Raw genomic sequence first — 20,616 nt, 5'->3', positions numbered from 1 at the left:
TTTAAATGTAGTCCCAAATGTGGCATTATTGAGAGGTGGCAGCTGGGCGTGGTGGCCAAGATGGGAGGCACTTTGGGAGGCTGGAATGGGAGGATCGCTTGAGCCCAGGAGTTTGAGACCAGCCTGAGCAGCATATTGAGAACTCATCTCTACTAAAAATAAAAATATATAGTTAAAAAAGAGGTGGGATGGGCGCAGTGGCTCACACATGTAACACCAGCACTTTAGGAGGCCAAAGTGGGTAGATCACTTGAGGTCAGGAGTTCGAGACTGGCCTGACCAACGTGGTGAAACTTTGTCTCTACTAAAAATACAAAAATTAGCCGGGCGTGGTAGCGGGTACCTGTAGTCCCAGCTACTCAGGAGGCTGAAGCAGGAGAATCGCTTGAACCCAGAAGTGGAAGGAGGTGGAAGTTGCCGTGAGCCGAGATCATGCTACTGCACTCCAGCCTGGGCAACACAAGTGAGACTCCATCTCAAAAAAACAAAATTAGCTGGGCATGGTGGCTCACACCTGTAATCTCAGCTACTCAGGAAGCTGAGGCAAGAGAATCACTTGAACCCGGGAGGCGCGGAGGTTGCAGTGAGCAGAGATTGCGCCACTGCACTCCAGCCTGGGCAACAAGAGCAAAAACTCTGTCTCAAAAACAAAAAAAAAGAGGTGGGGCCTTTAAGTGGTGTTGGGATTTGTAAGGGCTTTGCCCTCCTGAATGGCTTAATACATTAATAGATTAAAAGGTTAATGGATTAATGGGTTATCATGGGAATGTGACTGGTGGCTTTCTTAGAAGAGGAAGACAGAGCTGAGCCTAGCACATTAGCACACGCCACCCCATTATCATGTGATGCCCTGTGGCACCTCAGGAGTCTATAGAGTCCTCACCAGCAAGAAGGCTCTTGCCAGATGCAGTGCCTTAACCTTGGACTTCTCAGCCTCCACAATTGTAAGAAATAAACTTCCTTTGTTTATAAATTACCCAGTTTCAGGTATTCTGTTATAAGCAACAGAAAAGGACTAAGGCAGTGGCCGATGGGATACGGCACTGAAAAGTAAATGATCAATCATGGAGAGCCCCAAGTGCAAAATAACAAAGTCTGTGCTTTGATGTAAGTAGAAAGAGGGGTCACAGAGGCCAGATTTGGTAAAAGGAAAGATTTCATGGACAATGTGGAATTTTTGCCCTGAAGGAGAGGTTGTATTCATTTTCTAGGGCTACCATAGCAATCACAGACTGGCTTGAAACAACAAATTTATTCTGTCACAGTTATGAAAACTAGAAGTTTGAAATCAAGGTGTCAGCAGAGATATTCTCCCTCTGGAGACTCTAGGGAAGAATTCGTCCTTGCTTCTTCCCAGCTGCTAGTGGTTGCTGGCAATCCTTGCCATTCCTTGCTTGTTACTACATCATTCTGATCTCTGCCTCTGTCTTCCCTCTATGTGTGTCTACGTCTTTTCATGATCTTCTTATAAGGAACCAATAATTGGATTTAGGTCTACCCTAATCCAGTATGGCCTCATCTTAACTAATTACATCTGCAAAGACCTTATTTCCAAATAAGGTCACATTCTAAGGTTCTATGTGAACATGAATTTTGGGGGACACTATTCTACCCAGTACAGAGGTGAATTAAAAGTATCATGGAATATCCAAGGTCTTACAGTTCTGGGCCTACTTAATCCTTAATATTAAAGTACTCTCTTATGGCCAGGAGCAATGGCTCTCGCCTGTAATCCCAACACTTTAGTAGACCAAGGCAGGAGGATCACTCGAGTCAAGGAGTTTGAGACCAGTCTGGGCAACATGGCAAAACCCTGTCTCTTTTTTCTTTTCTTTCTCTTTTTTTTTTTTTTTTTTTTTTTTTTTTGAGATAGAGTTTCGCTCTTGTGGCCCAGGTTGGAGTGCAATGGTGTGATGTCGGCTCACTGCAACCTCCACCTCCCGGGTTCAAGCAATTCTCTCTGCCTCAGCCTCCCAAGTAGCTGGGATTACAGGCACACGCCACCACACCCGGCTAATTTTGTATTTTTAGTAGAGAAGGGGTTTCTCCATGTTGGTCAGGCTGGTCTTGAACTCCTGACCTCAGGTGATCCACCCACCTCGGCCTCCCAAAGTGCTGGGATTACAGGAGTGAGCCACCACACCCAACCGGCAAAACCCCATCTCTAAAAAAAAATACAATAATTAGCTGGGCCTGGTGGCACATGCCTGAAGTCCTGGTTACTTTGGAGGCTGAGATAGGAGGCTGTCTTGAGCCCGGGAGGCGGAGATTGCAGTGAGCCAAGATGGTACCACTGCACTGCAGCCTGGGTGACAGAGCGAGACCCTGTCTCAAAAAAAAAAAAGTATTATCTTTTATGGAACATTATTATTCATGACAGTGTATTATGTGTTATGATTAATACCTAATTATTCATGACTCATTTATATTTTGACTCTTATATGTTGTCATTGGTAGTAACAAGAATTTCATTTCACTGTAAACATTTAAAATTAAGATATCACTAAATACTAATTCCAGCCTTCTCCCTGTCTTTTGCTCCCTTCCATTGTTCCAGATGAGTAAGGTTAAATGCATTTTTGGAGAGAAGAGGGTTATAAAACCCTCCACAAAATCTGTTTTCTAAAGCAAAGCCATTCCATTAAGCAACCCTAAATTTGGATTGTCAAAGTCCCATAGACTCTGAAAAACAAGTTGTTAAAAACTTATAATGAGTTTTGGTGTTGCTGCATTTGGAAATGCTTGCCTCTCAGCAGCAGCCCTTGTACTAGACTGCTCTAGGAGAGGGAGAGGGCAGATGTCTGAGGGACTCTTGTCTTTGAGACCATCATTTCAGACATTAGTTGAAATACTATATTCTTGACCTTCATACATTCTTTAATTATGAATTCCTAGCAGTCATAATTTGTAAAAAGCATATGAACAAATCCCCTAATGACAGATCAGAGATGATTAACTTAAAATATTTAATTCAATTCAGAAGAGCCAAAGATGGAATATCTTCTCCTTCCTCTCCCTCTACCCCTATACCAGCAAGCCTGACTTTTTCTAACAATATCCTTAAGTTAGAGAAAATGCAAATGAAGCTTTGGGGATTCAACTTAAAATGAAAACATTTTGCAGCTGTCATGGCTAATTTGACAATAAATATGAGCATCAGTAATTCTCTTAATATATTTCTTGAATAAGAATCTTAGAGGTAAGAAAATATTGCCTCCAAAGGCTCCTGCTGATGCGCTACATCTTCAGATGTATTTCATGTCTGGAATTGACCCACTTTCTTATGAAAATGATCACCAATATACAACTTGAAGTTAGTGTTTAGGCTCAGCTGAGCTCACAGGAGCACCCCCACCGTAGTTTTCTGTGCAGAATTAGTTTCAGTTCTGCTGGCCAGTCTGAGAAAAGAGCACTTAAATGGTATTTGTATAACATAATTTACTACTTTTATTTTTACAGCTCTTATGCTGTCAAGATTTATTTTTTAAGTGCCTGCCATATTTCAAGAAGTGAGCATACCAGGAGAAGTAAGACAAAGTCCCTATTCCACCCACCCAGCTCTCCATGACAACTTACAGATAATTACAACATATTGAGAAGCAGATACAACATATTGACAGGGTTATGCCCAGAATGCTGTGGAAGCTCAGAAAAGAGCATCTAAAACTTGCTTTAAAGAAATGTACAAGTAGCCAGGCACCTGTAGTCCTAGCTACTCAAGAGGCTGAGTGGCAGGATCACATGAGCCCAGGAGTTTGTGGCTGCAGTAAGCTATGATCAGTCACTACACCCCAACGTGGGCAACAGAGCGATCCTCCCACCTCAGCCTCCTGGGTAGCTGGGACTACAGGCACACATTACCACACCTGGCTAATTTTTTGTATTTTTTGTAAAGATAGGGTTTCACCATGTTGCTCAGGCTGGTCTCCAACTGCTGGGCTCAAGCAGTCTGCTTCTTGGCCTCCCAAAGTGCTGAGATTACAGGTGTGAGTCACTCTGCCCGGCCCAAACACGATTTCTGTGCTTTGATATTGACTTCAACCTTGGTACCTACAAGAAGATAATGTATTCTAGCAAACATTTTTTTTAAAACAGGATTTGCTAAAACAGTGCGCTCTAAAAAGAAATCAATGCAATGGCTGATCTAAGAAATCTTAATTATTTCCTTAATTAATTCAGCAGTCAGAGCCCCGAAAGAATTAATGGCCCATTCCCCAAAGTCATTGTGATAATACTCAATTTAAAGATAGCTTTCAACCTGTTCTCCCAGACTCCTGGCTGAACTGAAATTGTGGAAACTGTCCTGCATTCCTAATTCTCATTCACGCCGCTCTTCAAATTGGTCACTTAAATACTGTTTATTCTGCCACCTAAATATTTATTTAATTTTTATCCTCATTGCCCTTATTGCCTATTATAGCTCACCTGGATTGTTACAGTGATTTCCCAACTAGTTCTTAGCATGGTATACACAGCCCTTCACCATCTGGCCCTTGTTTACCTCTCCATATTGATCTCCTGCAACAGATGTCCTTGTACCAGGGCAGTTACTTGAAATTCCTAGAACATGCCCTAGACATGATGGTCTCACTCCCACCAGACTACCCCTGTACCTTGTACATACCTCTGTTATGACAGCTATCATCCCATTGTAATTTGGGAGATATTCTCCCCTACCCAAAAATAAGGTTCACTTTCTAATTAATAGATAGTCAAAGGAATCATTCTATCATTCCTCATCTCTAGAGTCTCCCTGGGTGGGAAGAATGGGCACAAGAAATAGGGCCCCATTACTTTCTTGGAGCACGGGGATGACTTGAATGCACTGAGAAGGCTGCCCCAGAAACTGTTCATTGGCTCTGCATCTTGCACAATCTGATGCCACACGCTTTTTTAAGCATCTTTTTTTGTCGTCATTTTTTGTTTTGAGATGGAGTTTCTCCCTGTCGCCCAGGCTCTGAACTGCAGTGATCTGGGCTCACCGCAACTTCTACCTCCCAGGTTCAAGCAATTCTCCTTCTGCAGCCCCACGGGTGGCTGGAATTACAGGCACCCGCTACCACGCCCAGCTAATTGTTGTATTTTTAGTAGAGACAGGGTTTCACCCTGTTGGCCAGGCTGGTCTCAAACTCCCGACCTAAGGTGATCCACCTGCCTTGCCTCCCAAAGTGCTGGGATTACAGGCATGAGCCACCATGCCCGGCACTTTTCTAAACATCTTTGACAAATTAAAAAGAGCACCCCAGCCTGGCCCAGTGGCTCACACCTGTAATCCCAGCACTTTGGGAGGCTGAGTTAGGTGGATCACTTGCGCCCAGGATTTTGAGACCAGCCTGGACAACATGCTGAGAACCCATCTCTACGAACAAACAGACAAACATTAGCTGGGCCTGGTGGCACATACCTGTAGTCGCAGCTACCCAGGGGGCTGAGGTAGGACGATCAATTGAGGTCAGGTGTTCAAGGCTACAGGGAGCCATGATTGCGCCACCACACTCCAGCCTGGGTGACAGAGCAAGATCCTATCTCAAAAAGATAAAAATAAATAAATAAATACATTAATTAATTAAAAAGAGCACCCCAGAGAACAACTATAAGACACTCTACCTGGGGAGAAAAACCTACAGAGCCAAATAAACTTGTCAATGATGCATCTTTTTCTTTTTCTTTTTTTTTTTTTTTTTTTTGAAACGGAGTCTCGCTCTGTCGCCCAGGCTGGAGTGCAGTGGCCCAATCTCAGCTCACTGCAAGCTCCGCCTCCCAGGTTCACGCCATTCTCCTGCCTCAGCCTCCCGAGTAGCTGGGACTACAGGCGCCTGCCACCTCGCCCGGCTAGTTTTTTGTATTTTTTAGTAGAGATGGGGTTTCACCAGGTTAGCCAGGATGGTCTTGATCTCCTGACCTTGTGATTTGCCCATCTCGGCCTCCCAATGATGCATCTTTTTACTGATGCAGCAGCTTTTCTTGTCTTGAACTGATGACGTCTTTTGGCCCATACATGTCATGCTGAAGATTAGGGAGATCTGGAGTGTGGAAAGGAAGAACAAGATTAGTAACCGCCTTTGGGAATGCAGAGAAGGTGTATATAACCTCTCATGTTATCCCTGGCACCTGCCTCATCAGCTTCCCCATCTGGGGGATTTGGGATTGGTTATCCACTGATATTTAATCTCCAGGATATAGAAATTTGGAAATGTTCTAATCAAAAATCTATTGGCTGGGCGCAGTGGCTCACACCCATAATCCTAGCACTTTGGGAGGCCGAGGCAGGTGGATCATTTGAGGTCAGGGGTTCAAGACCTGCCTGGCCAACATGAGAAAACCCTATCTCTACTGAAAATCAAAAAAAAAAAAAAAAAAAAGCCGGGCGTGGTGACGCACATTTGTAGTCCCAGCTACTTGGGAGGCTGAGGCTGGAGAATTCCTTCAACCTAGGAGGCAGAGGTTGCGCTGAGCTAAGATCATGCCGCTGCACTCCATCCTGGATGAAGGGCAAGATTCTGTCTCCAAAAATAAAACAAATAAATAAATCTATTAAGGATGAGTGTGGTGTCATTACGAAAAAAAAATCTAAAATCTGGCTTTAAATGCTGGTCATTTTTTACTTCATAATCTTCAAATATTGTTGGCTAAGTTACTGGTTTCTGTTAAATTTTGAGGGTTTCCCTCTTTGTGTGCCTTCTTGGAGAAGTCCAGCCTCTATACTGTTTTCAACAGGAGTAGTGTTCTGGTTGAAGCAGGCCAATAGTGCCCAGGTCTAAGGAATCCAAAGAGTTCAGAAAAGAATTCAAGCAATGGGCTGTATATGTGTGCATAGCTACCAATTTGTAAATCTAGTCAGAGGACTATCAAGGCAACCCAAAGCTGCATAGAAGGATGGAGCTATAGGTTGCTTCTGCAGCAGCTACATGAGAAAATCAAAAAGTGAGAGTCTAGCGTTTAGAAAGAATGTGAGCTATGGAGCAAGGCAGCGTGGATTTGAGTCCCATGTACTAGTTGTGTTATCTTAGGCATGTCACTTAACTTCACTAAACCTTTGTTTCTCTTTATAAAATGGGGTTAATAGAAAGTTGTTAGCATTAGAGATAATGTTTGTAGAATGCTTTGCACATGGTAGGCTCTTAAGAAATGGTAGTTATGATTTGGGGTTTCTGTCAAGAGTGGTGTGATGGATGCTAATGCTCCACCCAGGTCCCCACTAGGGGTCCTGTTGGCAGTGGTCAACATTCAGTTACTGCTTGAGACAAGCTTATAAAAGACTTGGTTATCTTGGCTTAACTTGAAACAACTCTAAAGGCCATTCTGGCTCCAGATCTCTCCATGGTCCAACCAAGTCAACACTAGGCCCACATGGCAGCTCAGCTTCTCCCTCTGCTCACTCCAGCTTTTTCCCCCTCTCTTCCATGAACTTTTTTTTTGTTTTTTAAGACAGTGTCTTACTCTGTCACCCAAGCTGGAGTGCAGAATGCAGTGGCACAATCTCAGCTCACTGCAACCTCAGCCTCCCAGGTTCAAGCGATTCTCTTGCCTCGGACTCCCTAGTAGCTGGAATTAACAGGCATGTTCCACCACGCCCAGCTAATTTTTGTATTTTTAGTAGAGATGGGGTTTTGCCATGTTGGCCAGGCTGGTCTCGAACTCCTGGCTTCAAGTGATCCCCCCGCTTTGGCCTCCCAAAGTGCTGGGATTACAGGCGTGAACCTCCACGCCTGGCCAAAGAGCACTCCTGAATAAACATCCTGCATGCTGAACTCTGTCCCAGAGTTTATTTCCTAAGGAATCTGACCTGTGACAGATGATAAGGCCGGTAGCCAATTCTATGTTATCATTTATCACTCATGGATCTGAAGCCCAACGATCCTGTGACATCTTGGCGAGGTGTCAGGATATATTTTAGAAAGACAGGCAAAGCACCAGAAAAACTGTAAAAAGAAAAATCTTAGAAATGTAGCACTTTCCTATAGAAAGGCATTTGATAATTTCCAAAAGTTAAAAATATCCTAAATCCTGCTCCACAGGACCCCAAGAGCATGGAAGTATTTTTTAGCCTCAATTTCCTGAAAATAACTTGACTATGAGGTTCACGTCAGTATAATTAAGCAAATGTAATGATTAGTCTTTTCCAGTATTGAACTTTTAATTCCCTTTCCAATGGCAAGGACCCAGTTAGTGACCTTCCTGGAAGCAAAGCCGTTTTACTTGCCCGTGACTGTGTCGGTTGTATAAGAAGTTACTTTAGAGCCGGGCTGCATTGTCGACATCTTTCTGGAGTTGAGGCTGGGAGCCCCTTGTCTCACTCAGCTTCTTCCCCTTCCCTCCTCTCCCAGGTACAGCCTATGTAGTTGGAATCAGCAAACTAGATAAAAGGCTGTACCCAGCAGACCAATTCTGAAGTGAATGTCTAGAGTTAAGCTAGACTCTCATTTGGATAGGGATACCATCTCCAGGAATACCCTTACGCCAGTTTGATCCTCTGTTCTTTCCTACACTGATCTCACTGGGTATTAGGAGTTGAAGACTCGGGAAGGAGGAGCTCATCAGGTAATTAGCCTGGTCATAGTCATTTAGTAATTAATCAACAAATACTTCTTGGCCAGGTGTGGTGGCTCATGGCTGTAATGCCATCACATTGGGAGGCCGAGGCAGAAGGATCTCTTGAGCCCAGGAGTTCAAGACCAGCCTGGGCAACATAGGGAGACACCCCCCCCTTCAGAAACTTTAAAAATTAACTGGATGTGGTGGCGCATGCCTGTGGTTCCAGCTATTCCGAGGCTGAGGTAGGAGGATCGCTTGAGCCCAGGAGGTCAAGGCGGCAGTGAGCAGTGATTGTGCCACTGCACTCCAGCCTGAGCCTCTGCAACAGAGCAAGACCCTGTCTCAAAAGAGAAACAAAAACCCACAAATACTTCTTGAGGATCATGTACGGCACTGGGCTGTGAACCATGAATGCAAACACTGGACACCATGCTTCTATCTCTCCCAGTAATGGAGAGGAGAGTGGACTTAAACATGGAAAGGTTAGCATTAGGACAGCTAAGCTGTGCAGGCAGTGAATACTATGAGATCAGAGAAAAGATGGCTTTTTCCAAGTCACTTCTTCAGATATCTCTAAACCGCGTGTCTCGGCAAACTTGAGATAGCTCAGGTAGTGCCTTGCTCAGATGAGACCCTCAGTAGATACACATTGAATTGAGTGTTTTTCCCAGTGGTTTTCCATTCACTTTTTGGCCTTCAAATAACACAATATTCAGTTGGCAGCAGATGTTAAGATTTTTTCAGCAGTAATATCCCAACCAGTGTTGCTGTGCAGCCCTCAGTGGACTCTAGGTCTCATGTTTGTAACCTTGCTGTGCAGAGGCACAGAGGATGACAGGGATGTGCCAGAGGCCTCAGGGAGCCTGCTGGGCTCAAGGTTCCTGCCTCCCCTCCACTCACCCCTACTCTTCTTGACCAAAAACTGAAGAGGGAGCAGTCACACACTTCCGGAAAACTTGCCTCCTCTGTCTGCTGTCTCCATCACACTGCAAAGCCTGGACCATGATTCTTCCTGATGCACTGGGGACCTGGTCATTCCCACCCTACCCCCAGTGCACATTAAGACATACATTTCCAAGCCCAAGAATTATTTATTTATTTATTATTTGAGACAGAGTTTCGCTCTTGCTGCCCAGACTGGAGTGCAATGGCACGATCTCGGCTCACTGCAACCTCTGCCTCTCGGGTTCAAGCAGTTCTCCTGCCTCAGCCTCCCAAGTAGCTGGGATTACAGGCATGTGCCACCATGCCTGGCTAATTTCTTTTAGTATTTTTAGTAGAAATGGGGTTTCACCATTTTGGCCAGGCTAGTCTCAAACTCCTGACCTCAGAGGATCTGCCCTCCTTGGCCTCCCAAAGGGCTGGGATTACAGGCGGGAGCCACCACGCCCGACCCTTAAGAATTATTTATAGACCAAGAGACATCTGTTGCTGCTCAGCCACTGAAATACCACATCTGGGAGAACCCTCAGGAAACTGAGTTGAGAGACCCAATGGTACTTGTCTCAAAGCACATCCACAGCTTCTGCCTCAGCCAAGTTTCGGAGGCTCTGCCTCTGGTTAAGTGAGATGATGTTGCAGGGGACACTTTATTAGCCCCTTTCCATCTCTGTCAGTTCCTATCCCTTCTTCTGGACAGTTGAAGAGTTCTCAGTCTTATATACAAGATCATACAAATAAATCTTTATTCCCCACCCTCACCCCAACCAGACTGTCACCCCTAAAGCCCTCGCATATAGAAATCCAGCAGTCCCACTACTGCCTGGGTTATAGTCTAGGAAATAGCGGGCCTGGGAAGGACAGAGGCTGGTATTAGCCTCAGGATCCACTCTGAGAAGATCTCGCAACGATCCTCATTTTATGAGGCTGGAGGCGTGCATTAGATGATCTAATGGGACTTTTCCGTCGCTCACAGTGGAATGTAAAATGACCAGACTTGTAGCAGGAAAGTAGTTTCACATAATGGTGTTCACTGTGTCAGGCCTGCTAGAGGCAGTTTCTAAAATTGAATGGATTCTGTTTAGTTACTCTTTCCATTTACTTTGAGCAATGGCCCTGAGTTTTTTAGATTAATTTCACTAGCAATAAACATCTAACTTGTTAAATCTACTCGATTACCCTTTTTAAAGGAAAAAAAAAAACTAAATCCTTGTTTAGGAGAAGATGAACCTGGGATGTGATAACTTTGATCGACTAATAACAGAGGATTTTGAGCACATAAGGGGACATGAGATTATTTGTGGATAGAGAAACTGAGGCACAGAAAGGGAAAATGACCTGCCCAAGAGATCACAATCAGAATGTGCCTTTTCTTACTCCCATCACTTCCCTCCTGCCCCAAACTCCCTGCCAAAGTTGAACGTGGAGGACTTGCCTCCTTGGCATGGAACTACATGCTCAGCATATTTCCTATACCCACCCCAACCCTCCATGGAGGGGCAGCTGGATCCTCTCCCAGGAAAAGGAGAGAAAGGAGAAGGCTGGTCTTGACAGCCAAGACAGAATTCTGACTAAGGAGCCTCAAGGATCACAGATGTAGAGAGGAAACAGCAGGTTGAGGTTCTGGGGCACCTTCCAGCCCCACCTCCTAGGTAAGAGAACCCAAAGGCCAGGATAGGACATGTTCTGGAACAGACTCCCTGTCACTGACAGCAGATCTGGGGTGAGAAGGGGAGTTATTTCCCCAGATTGAGTTTGATGATAACCGCTGGCTTTACTTTCTGATGATCTAGTTCATAGCAAAAGTGCAGTGAGTTTTGAGCTAGTTAGCCATTGAAAATAAATGGTAACTGGGGACTCGAACTTGCAAGACAGAGTTGGGTAGCTGCCCACTGTCATGAAAGGCAGAATTTTAAAACCTGGCAGGAAGGAGCAGTGTTTCTCTGTAGTATTTAACTCACAGCCTAATGCTCTGAGGTTGGTACTCTTGGTATATGAAAACGTGGAAGGTTAATGAAAGTGGGGTTTGTGCTGACACAGTTGGATTGTGACAGAAGTCAAATATCTGCTTCTCTTTCCCTTATCCGTGTAGTCTTGGCTTCAAGAGCTGCAAGACCAACAGATGCCAGTGATCCCCAGACCAGCAACAGCAGCATCACCTGGGAACTTGTTAGAAATGCAAATTATCAGGCCCCACAGCAGACCTATGAACTAGAAACTCTAGGGGTGGAGTCCAGAAATCTGTATTTTAACAAGCCCTCCAGGTGATTCTGAGGCAGACTCAGGTGTGAGAACCAATGGTCTGGAATATGGTATGGTTCCTAATTTGCTGTTTATTAAGGAAAGTCTGCCTTCTGAGTGAGCTAGCTAGCTTCCTCCTGTCTTGCCTCCTTCTCCTCTTCTCCACCACTGGGACAGCCACTATTGGAAGATTTGGGGTTTGTCCTGTATTTGTACAGGAAACTGTCTCTCCACCCATCTCTCTGGCTCCGGGCCCCAGCTGTCTCACTCCTCTCCTGGGACTCTCACTACTGTTGTTCCAGTGAGGTTGTTTCTACTTAGTGCTGGGAAGGGAGGCATAAACCTGGCTTCTGCTCCTCTAGTGAGATCACAGATCAAGGCAGACCATGGAATTTTCTTCAGAGTTCTGCTTGCTGTGACAAGGGGCTTTCAAGGGAGGCCCTGGCAGTCCTTCTCCCGAGAAGCAGTGAAAATGACTTATCTGGTCCTGGGATAGGATGCCAGCAGCTGTGTGTGACTGGGCATGCTCTGGGGAGGTTGGGGCTTCAGTCAGAGAGCTGTGGGCCCTGCTTGCCCATCCCTCTCTCATTTATCTGTCCATATCCTGTTGTGCAGTGCCCTGGGGAATCCCGGGGGAAGACACTAATGCTACAGGTAGCTCCTGTAGCTTTAACTACAGAGGGAACCTGTTCTGTTTTTTGAGAGAGATCAGGGCACTGGGTTAATTTCTTGAAATATATTTTGCCAAATGCTTTTTTCTTTTTATTCTAATTAAAGCCAAGGCATTAAAAGGTATAGTGTCTATTGGAATTGTGTCATATCTTATTCCCCTTACTCAACTCCTCCTTTCTAGGGAGCATGTCTGGAGCCTGTCACAGAAGCTTTGCCTTTGTCTCTGTGGCACTGACTAGAAGCTGCCAGGCTTCTGAGGGGATCTGGTTTGATTACATATATTTGATATTTTCTATTCTTCTGATCTGATCAGGGAAAAAAATAGCCTTGGGTAAGAAGAAGATGCAGATGTGTACTTTAAGAGCCGCTTTGGGCATATTTCCAAAATGGTAGCCACTCCCAAATCTTGGGGACACTACAAGGTGGACATGTAGCCATGATCCATTCATGCATTCTTATCCAGGGGGGACAGGCTTCTGTTCCTTGAGTGCATTGACTCATTGCTGAGGCCTTGTGTGTTCAAGTCCATCCATCCTGGAGGAAGAATAGGTCACAAGAGGCTGAGAAAGTTGGCAGGAAAACTCACAGGGTTTTAATGTATATTTTGTGTCTTGATTTGAGCCCTACAGACATCCTTAGAGAGATGTAGGATTAACTCTGTTTTATAGATAAGGAAGCTGAAGTTCAGGTAGATTAAGGGATGGGTCTGAAATCACAAGCTGAGAAGTGGCAGATCAGGGCCTTGATTCTAAGTCTACTTAGTGCTCGTTCTCAAAACCTTTGCCTTCCCAGAGCTCTTCCCCTTTCTGCTCCCTGTGCCTCATCTTCTAAGGAACATGAGTAACCTGATAGGGGAGTTGAAAAGGAAACTGCACTCAGACTGCACTCAGGACTCAAAGATCCTGACCCGTTTACTAATGAAATATGTCTACCTCGGGATACATCACATATGTTGGTGCTGGCCAGTAAACAATTTTTTGTGAAGAGGAGGGAAATAGCCAAAGAGTTATGAGGAACAATGAGTTTATCATATTTCTCCTGACCCTGGTCACCCAGGATACTCCCTAAAACCCCAGAAATTCCCAGATTTGCCAAACATGCATTTGTCCTTTGCAAAAATAAAAAAGCAATAAAATGAGCTGTCAAACTGTCGTTAGGGTTGGAGCAATGGGAAGTCAATCTTTCCCCAAATTCTGGATTTTCTTTACAAGTTATTTGAAGCAGCATTGTATGAGAAGTGCAGCTGTATTAGAGAATGTGTGTGTGTGTCTGTTGGGGGTGGGGGGAGGTGTAAGTGTGAGAGATAGAGAAGAGAGAGAGAGAGACAGAGAATAGAGAAAGAGAATATGAGCTTCACAAATACAAAGCAATGAGTTTTTTTCTAACAAGCCTGGCTGAGTTTCCAGTAATTCTGCAGCTGTGACATGACTAGTCCACTGAGATATTCAGCACTGGTTGGAAAAATACAACTAAAGTTTATTCAATCAATAGCAAGATGCAGTGATGCTTTTAAGAGTCACCTTACTTGTAAAAGTGGCTTCACCAAAGATAGGAAAGATGAACGAGTTGTCTGCTTTTCTTCAGACCTGGCTCTGTTTTTCTTTCTAGACACTTCACAGGGTACAAAGATTTCATATAGAAATGAGACACCTTGTCTCTTGAAGCATCACCATTGATATCTCAATAAGACTAGCCCTCTCGTTAGCCGGGCTCTTACAAGCTGTACAACAGCAGGTTTGAAGTTCTGCTCAGAGGGTCTTAATTGCCCTTGTTGAGTCTGCTTTGGGCCATCTGTGCTGACAGAACACTTAGTCCTCCCTCCCATGACATTTCCTTGCACACAGTGACCTCCATGTTCCAGATTGAATGTGATTTCCCCGCCCCATGTGCACGTCGTGCGTGTCACACCATGTGGCGATGAGCAAAGCCAGTTCTCTGACCCAAGTGAGGACTGCCAACAGGGCTCCCTGCAGCACTGCACCTGGCATCTGAACCTACAGATATCTGTGTGACATCACGAAAATCACCCCAGCTCTCAATTTGCATGTAGAAGGGGGTTGTTGGGGCAAAGAAGTTGCTGTATTTAAGGATTTGGTGAGAACAGTGGCTAAGAAGCACTGATCCTCTCTCCTTCTGAGCTCTGATTTCCCTCCACTTTGGGTCCTGGCCACTCCTCCAGGAGCCACATGGTTACCTGGCCCCACAGCAGCCTCCTGGCACTGTAGTTTGGATACCAAGAGCCTGCTTGGGCCCCATTCTTTCCAGCCTGATGGCTGAGTTCTGAGAGTAGGAAACAGAAGGGAGTACCTGGGTACTGGAGTACCTGGGTGAACTATGGCCCTGCCGCATTTGTGGTGACCTGCTACTCAAGACAGTATTGCTTGCAGATGGACGTCTTTGCATTTCCCCCCTGGAATGAGCTTTCTTAATCTTCTCCCAGAGTGAGCTGGCTGCTCTTCTAGCTGCAGCCTCAGCAGTTTCTGGACAGATTTTGTTGGTTTACGACTAAGCAGGAAAAGCAGGAAAAGTGAGCTCCTGGGCCAAGAGCTCAGCAGGGGTTCCCTCCCTTCAAAGAAAGTGTAAAGAAGGTGCTGAAGTTAGGGAATCTGGGGCTCTGCTGTTAGCACTTGTGCTCCACACCCTACCTCTGCCTCAGAAAGCTGGGCTGGGTGTAGCATGTGACCACCGAGGCAGGGACTGCACCCCAGAAATTGATTCACACTTTTCTGCTCAGCTCACTAATGCCATGGCCCTGAGAAGATGACCTACTGTGGCTGTTCCTCTGTAACATTAAAGTGCTTCTACACAGCATCTGCTATGGAACCTGAAGGACGTCGGCATGCCACTCATGCCCTCACACCACTGATAAAGAAAGCAAGGAAGTATTTGGCCTACAAGAAATTTAAATATAAAGTTAAGCTAGGATGCAGGCTAAGATGCCATCCCATCCCTGGTGCCTGTTTCTTCCCTGGCAGGTCTCCAAGGACAACTCATTCAACTCTTGCCCTTCCTCCAGGGTGCCTAGTCTCAGTGTGTCTTTCTTCCACCTCTGGACTCTTGTACTTTGGGCTATGGGTGCCCACTTTCTGTAATCCCTCCATTTTACTCTGCCTTCTCTAAGGGCCCGTGAAACCAAGGCCAGCTACCCTTTAACAGATTTTGAACCAAGATCATAGCATGTGGCCAGGAGGAAGTTGGAATCACTCTTACCCTCTGCTAGACTCACTTTGTTTGCACTTGCTTGTGAGGTACTTGTGTGCCTCACAAGTAAGCAGGATTGAATAAAGTGGAGCCTAATGAGTGGGGCTTTCTGCATATTGGCTTCTCTCATCAGGATACTGCATGCCAGAGAGCCTGGGAATAACCTCATCCATGATGGGTTAAAATAAAGTTTCTCTCCTGCCCATGGATATCGATGATGAGAGAGAACATGCAATTAACCTTGAATACTTTAGGTCACTGGCCCGAGCTTGCTTACTGCTTGCTGCCTCAGTCCCTTCCCTAAAGAATAGGCAAACCATAGAGAACCAGAACCAGGAGTTCCAGGAAGGAGCAAAAATAGGAATTATCCCACCCTCAGAGCTGCACAGTGATTCCAAGAGGCTCATGAATCATTCTGTGCACCATATAGAGAGAATAAATGGGTTGTACCTATATGCACTGGTATTTTCAAAGATGTATAGGTACTGTTGTGGTTCATAAAATATAAATTTATTTTTTAAACAAGTGCTTAATAAGTTATTTTGATCCAATAATGTCTTTGGGAAGAGAATAACCTCAGAAGTTTAGCTGCAGGGTGAGGATTTGGGTGCTCTGCCTCAGCTCACTTGTCCTGAAGATAAATGTCCTCAGGCATGGAGCTCTGACTTTGTGACTAAACAGTAATCACCTGTCAGCGCAAGTGCCTGTTTCTCCAGTATAATCAGTGGCACAACATTCAATGCACGGTTTAGCCACAGTGCCAGGGCAACTGCAGGCAAAGGGAAGGGAGGACGGCCTTGCCACCTCATCAAAAGAAAAGACTGGTTGTCAGAGAATATTCCAGAAACCCCTGGACTTAGGACTGGGAGACCATGGAGAGGGTATCCTAGGACACAGCTGGCATCAGGAAGTGCAAGGGGATCCACAAGCCCAGGAAGTGGTAAAATTCCTAAAATCTTGCCCCTGCCATTGGCTTATAGGGAGCCCATCCTGATGGTTCAGCTCCTGTGATTTCACCCAATGCTGCCTCAGGCCACTCCACCAGCCACAGGTGTGAGTACCTCAAAGGAAGGGCTTTGTCCAACCCTCTGTGAAAGGTGCCTTCGCAGCAGTGCTCTAAGTTGATTCTACCTTTGCATACCTGCTGGGGATTTAAATTTCATGGAATTCTGCTACGAGAAGGAAGTCTGTCTTCTACCTCTTTCCTCATTCCCCTCACCCCCACCCCAGCCTTGGAGAAATAGCAAAGGAAGATGCTTCTCTTCATTAGTCTATGCAAGAGACCTGCAGCTCAAAACAATGTGTCTAATACTGGTAACTGGTAAATGGGAACTTGAGGGAACTATGTCTTCACAGCTGGGAGCAGGGGGATTCACCAGGTGCTGAAAAGTAACCAGAAAAAGGTCTTTTTTTATGTAGCTGTAGGGAATGGGTAATGGGATATGTCCTTATTTCCTAACTACTCCAAGAGAAAAGCCATACTTCCTTTTTCTTCCTGTGAAGTGGAAGAAATCTGAAGTTGAATCTACTAAGTTCAGGGTTCTCACCAGCTAAGAGCCTTACAAGTGCATCTGAGCTCGCAGCCCATGAGAATGAGTTGTTTTATGGAAGGCAGGATTCTTATTAAAAGTCCATATGATCTCCATCACAGAAGCATGTTTTCCCTATAGCTATCTCTATCCCATTGCTAATCTGGTTGTTGTATGTATGGAAGCAAACTTCTTCAGCCTGTAAAACTCACATCATACTGTAGTAGTGTTTGTGAAAAACATTTTTTCATTTAAAAACAAACAAACAAAAAAAAAAACAGCTGATCATAATGCAATAGCCAGCTTTGTGCAAAGTAAAATTTGTAGAGAAAAACAATGAAAATATGCTACTGTCTTTCACTGTTTCATTTCAGTTGCTCTGAGAGAGATAATAGTGTAGGATATGCTGCACGGAATAGAGTTGAACATGTTTCCTCTGCTCCCAGAGAACCTGAAATACCTCTTTAAGCTCTTCTCACTCTCAGGGCATCAGTGAAGAAGTAGTTAATAGGCCCTGCACAAAGAAAGTTCTGACGGAGTCCTTTGAAAGACCTGGTTTGTGGCCCACCACCCAGAAGTCCCAGCGTGATTCATAATGAGTTTCTGTCCTGAGAGTTACTCTTTCCTGTGGGGGACCAAAGACAGGGGGAATAGGGCCTGCGAGTTCAGGCTTATGTTGTGAGAGGGAGTGTGAGGCCAGCAGAAGTGATACCAGTGGGCTGGGGGAGCTCCCCAAACGTCGGTGAGACCTCCACCCCAGCTGGTGTCCAGGCTCTTGACACCATTGAGAAGATAATAATTCTGTCAAGGAATTCAAGGAAGAGTCAGAAAATAGTAAAAGTACAGAGATTTATTGCAAAGGGCAAAGTACACATTCAAGAAAAGGGAGCGTAGGCGCACTCAAGAGAGTCACACAGTGGGGTTTGGGATTTCTGTCTTTATGGGTTTCTTTAACCAAGGGGTGGAATATTCATGAAAATTCTTGGGAAAGGGTAGAGATTTCTCATAACCGCAGTGGCACCTATTTTTACAGCAAATATGGGTGGTCTTGGAACAGTCCTGGCGCTGGTAGGTGTGTGATCTAGTATGTTAATGAGTTTATAATGAGGTCCTAGGAGAAACCTAGGTCAAATCCAGCCACATACTGGGTTCAGTAGGTATTAGCTAGCTTGGTCCATGCCCTGTTTTTTAGGGTCTTATCAGCCCATAGCCTCTAGTCATGTGAAACTGCTGTCTGGAATTTTTATTCTTTTGTGACCACCCTATATTATTCCTGTCTCAGACGAGGAGGGACGTGTGCCCACATGTTGCCTCCTTCTGTAGTTGAGCTGTCTACTCACCCATTCTTCCAGCTCCTGCAAGGACAAACTTCTTAACATAACTGCTACGAGATTAGCATCCTACCCTAGTTCTCCTTGGATAGTATGGGGTGAGCTAGCAGAAGGGGAAGAGGGGAGGTGTAAACCTTTTGTGAAGGTCTTAAAAATATGCTCATTCTTGGGGCAGGGCCAGGCCCTTTGATAATTACCCACAGCCTTGGGCCTTGGCATGGGAGAGATCTTTGGATCTTATCTTACTACCTCAATTTGTGAGGCAAACGTGATAACCACTACACTACAGAAATTCCTCATACAACCTCAATTTGTATGCAAAATTAGACATAGACCCGCCAGAGATGATCATCTGAACTAAGCTGCAGAGACCACTGCAGGGAGGCCAGTGATGGATGCTGTGCAGGCTCCAGGTGTTTTGACAGTTTCCTGCAAGTCATTCTCCTCCCACTTCATCCTTGGCACCCAGGCAGGTCTCTGAAGTAGAAGGTTATGGGTTATAAACAGCCTAGCTTTTCACCATTTTGTGAAATCTTTCAGCCAACCTTTTCCCTTCTATTCGTTCAGTAATTTATTCCACAAAGAATTATTGAGGACCTGCCTGCCATGCCTCAGGCCTTGTGCTAAGTTCTGGGGGAAGGCTTCTGACTTCATGAAAATTACAGTCTAGAAAGGAAGCAGATAGTAAATAAATAAGTAAACAAATCAACAAGATAATTACAGATTGGTATAAGTGCTATGAAGGACATAAATGGCAAAATGAGATGGAAAGTAACTGGGAAGGGCTGTACTATAAGGAAAGGCCTCTCTGAAGAGGGGACATTTGAGCTGAGTCCTCAAAAAACAGGAGTGGCTGCAAAGAGCTGCAAGAAGAACATTCCCGGCAGAGGGATTGCAAAGACAGAGAGGCAGAAAAGCCTTGGGGAGTTCAGAACAGAAAGGCCATGGCTGGAGTACAGTGAGGAGAATGATTTTGGGTGAGTGCAGAGAGAAGTCAGGAGCCAGGCTATACAGGGCCTGGGACGCCATGATCAGAGTTTTCATTTTATTCTGAGAGCAACAAGTATTAAGAGAAGTGAGTAACATAAAGATCATTGTATGTTCACTGCCACATTGTTTGTAATAGCAAATTAGAAACAAATGTCATCAATATGGAACTGGGTAAATAATTTTAGATTCATTGCAGTGACATGCAGCAGTTAAAAACGGTGAGGCATATCTATATATATTGCTATAGAAGGATTTGCAAGATACCCTAAGTGGGAGAAAAGAGCTTAAAAATATGTTACAAAATGTATTTTTAAAAGAGGAGATGTATATGTATGTAGGTTTGCCTGTGTATAAAACATCACATAAAGGATATATAAGAGGGCTGGGCATGGTGGCTCACGCCTATCATCCTAGCACTTTGGGAGGCTGAGGCAGGCAGATCACCTAAGGTCAGAAGTTAGAGACCAGCCTGACCAACATGGTGAAACCCTGTGTCTACTAAAAATACAAAAATTAGCTGGACGTGGTGGCACATGCATGTAATCCCAGCTACTTGGGAGGCTGAGACAGGAGAATCGCTTGAACCCAGGAGGCGGAGGTTGCAGTGAGCCAAAACTGCACCACTGCACTCCAGCCTCGGCGACAGAACGAGACTCCTTCTCAAAAAAAAAAAAAAAAAAAAAAAAAAGGATATACAAGAAGCTGATAACAGTTGCTTCTGGGGAGAGGAACTGGGGCACAGGGTGGCCAGGGTGGAAGGGAGACTTACTGTTCATAGTATATCCTTTTGTATGTTTAAATATCCTACAATGTGCCTGATCACTTATTCAGCAAGAAAGAGATGGTGTCTGAATTGCGGACACCCTCATTGCTGTGCAGAGAATGGACTGGAGAGGGCAAGAGCAGAGACAGAGGGTCAGTTAGAAGGCTCCGGCAGTGGTCCTGTTGAGGGATGGTGGTGGCTTGACCTGTGGTGTTGGTAAATGGAGAGGAAGAGATGTGGATGGATTCACGATTTACTTTAGAGGCTCAGCCAGCTGGGCCTGGTGTAATTACTGCTGTATTCCACACTGACATTCCCTACACCCACAGTTTAAGAAAACTTTGTGCATTTGAGATGGGAACTGGGCTTACCTGACTCTACCTTGACTTCTCTGACATCTTTGTGGTGGGAAGGG

The 20,616-nt window shown here is 45.0% G+C and overlaps 2 protein-coding genes across 4 annotated transcripts in view; one reads left to right on the top strand and one right to left on the bottom strand.

Moving 5' to 3' along the window:
- FRMD5 (FERM domain containing 5) overlaps positions 1-20,616 on the top strand; it is a 339,581-nt gene that overhangs the window by 263,544 nt on the left and 55,421 nt on the right. The gene's annotated exons all lie outside the window — the stretch shown is intronic.
- The window catches only part of EIF3J (eukaryotic translation initiation factor 3 subunit J), a 670,767-nt gene that overhangs the window by 640,831 nt on the left and 9,320 nt on the right, over positions 1-20,616 (bottom strand). The window lies entirely within an intron of this gene.

The sequence above is a fragment of the Macaca thibetana genome, chromosome 7, assembly GCF_024542745.1.
Source record: "Macaca thibetana thibetana isolate TM-01 chromosome 7, ASM2454274v1, whole genome shotgun sequence".
Lineage (NCBI taxonomy): Eukaryota > Metazoa > Chordata > Mammalia > Primates > Cercopithecidae > Macaca > Macaca thibetana.
Note: the sequence above shows the minus strand (reverse complement) of the source record. Positions and strands in the feature narration are given on the sequence as shown.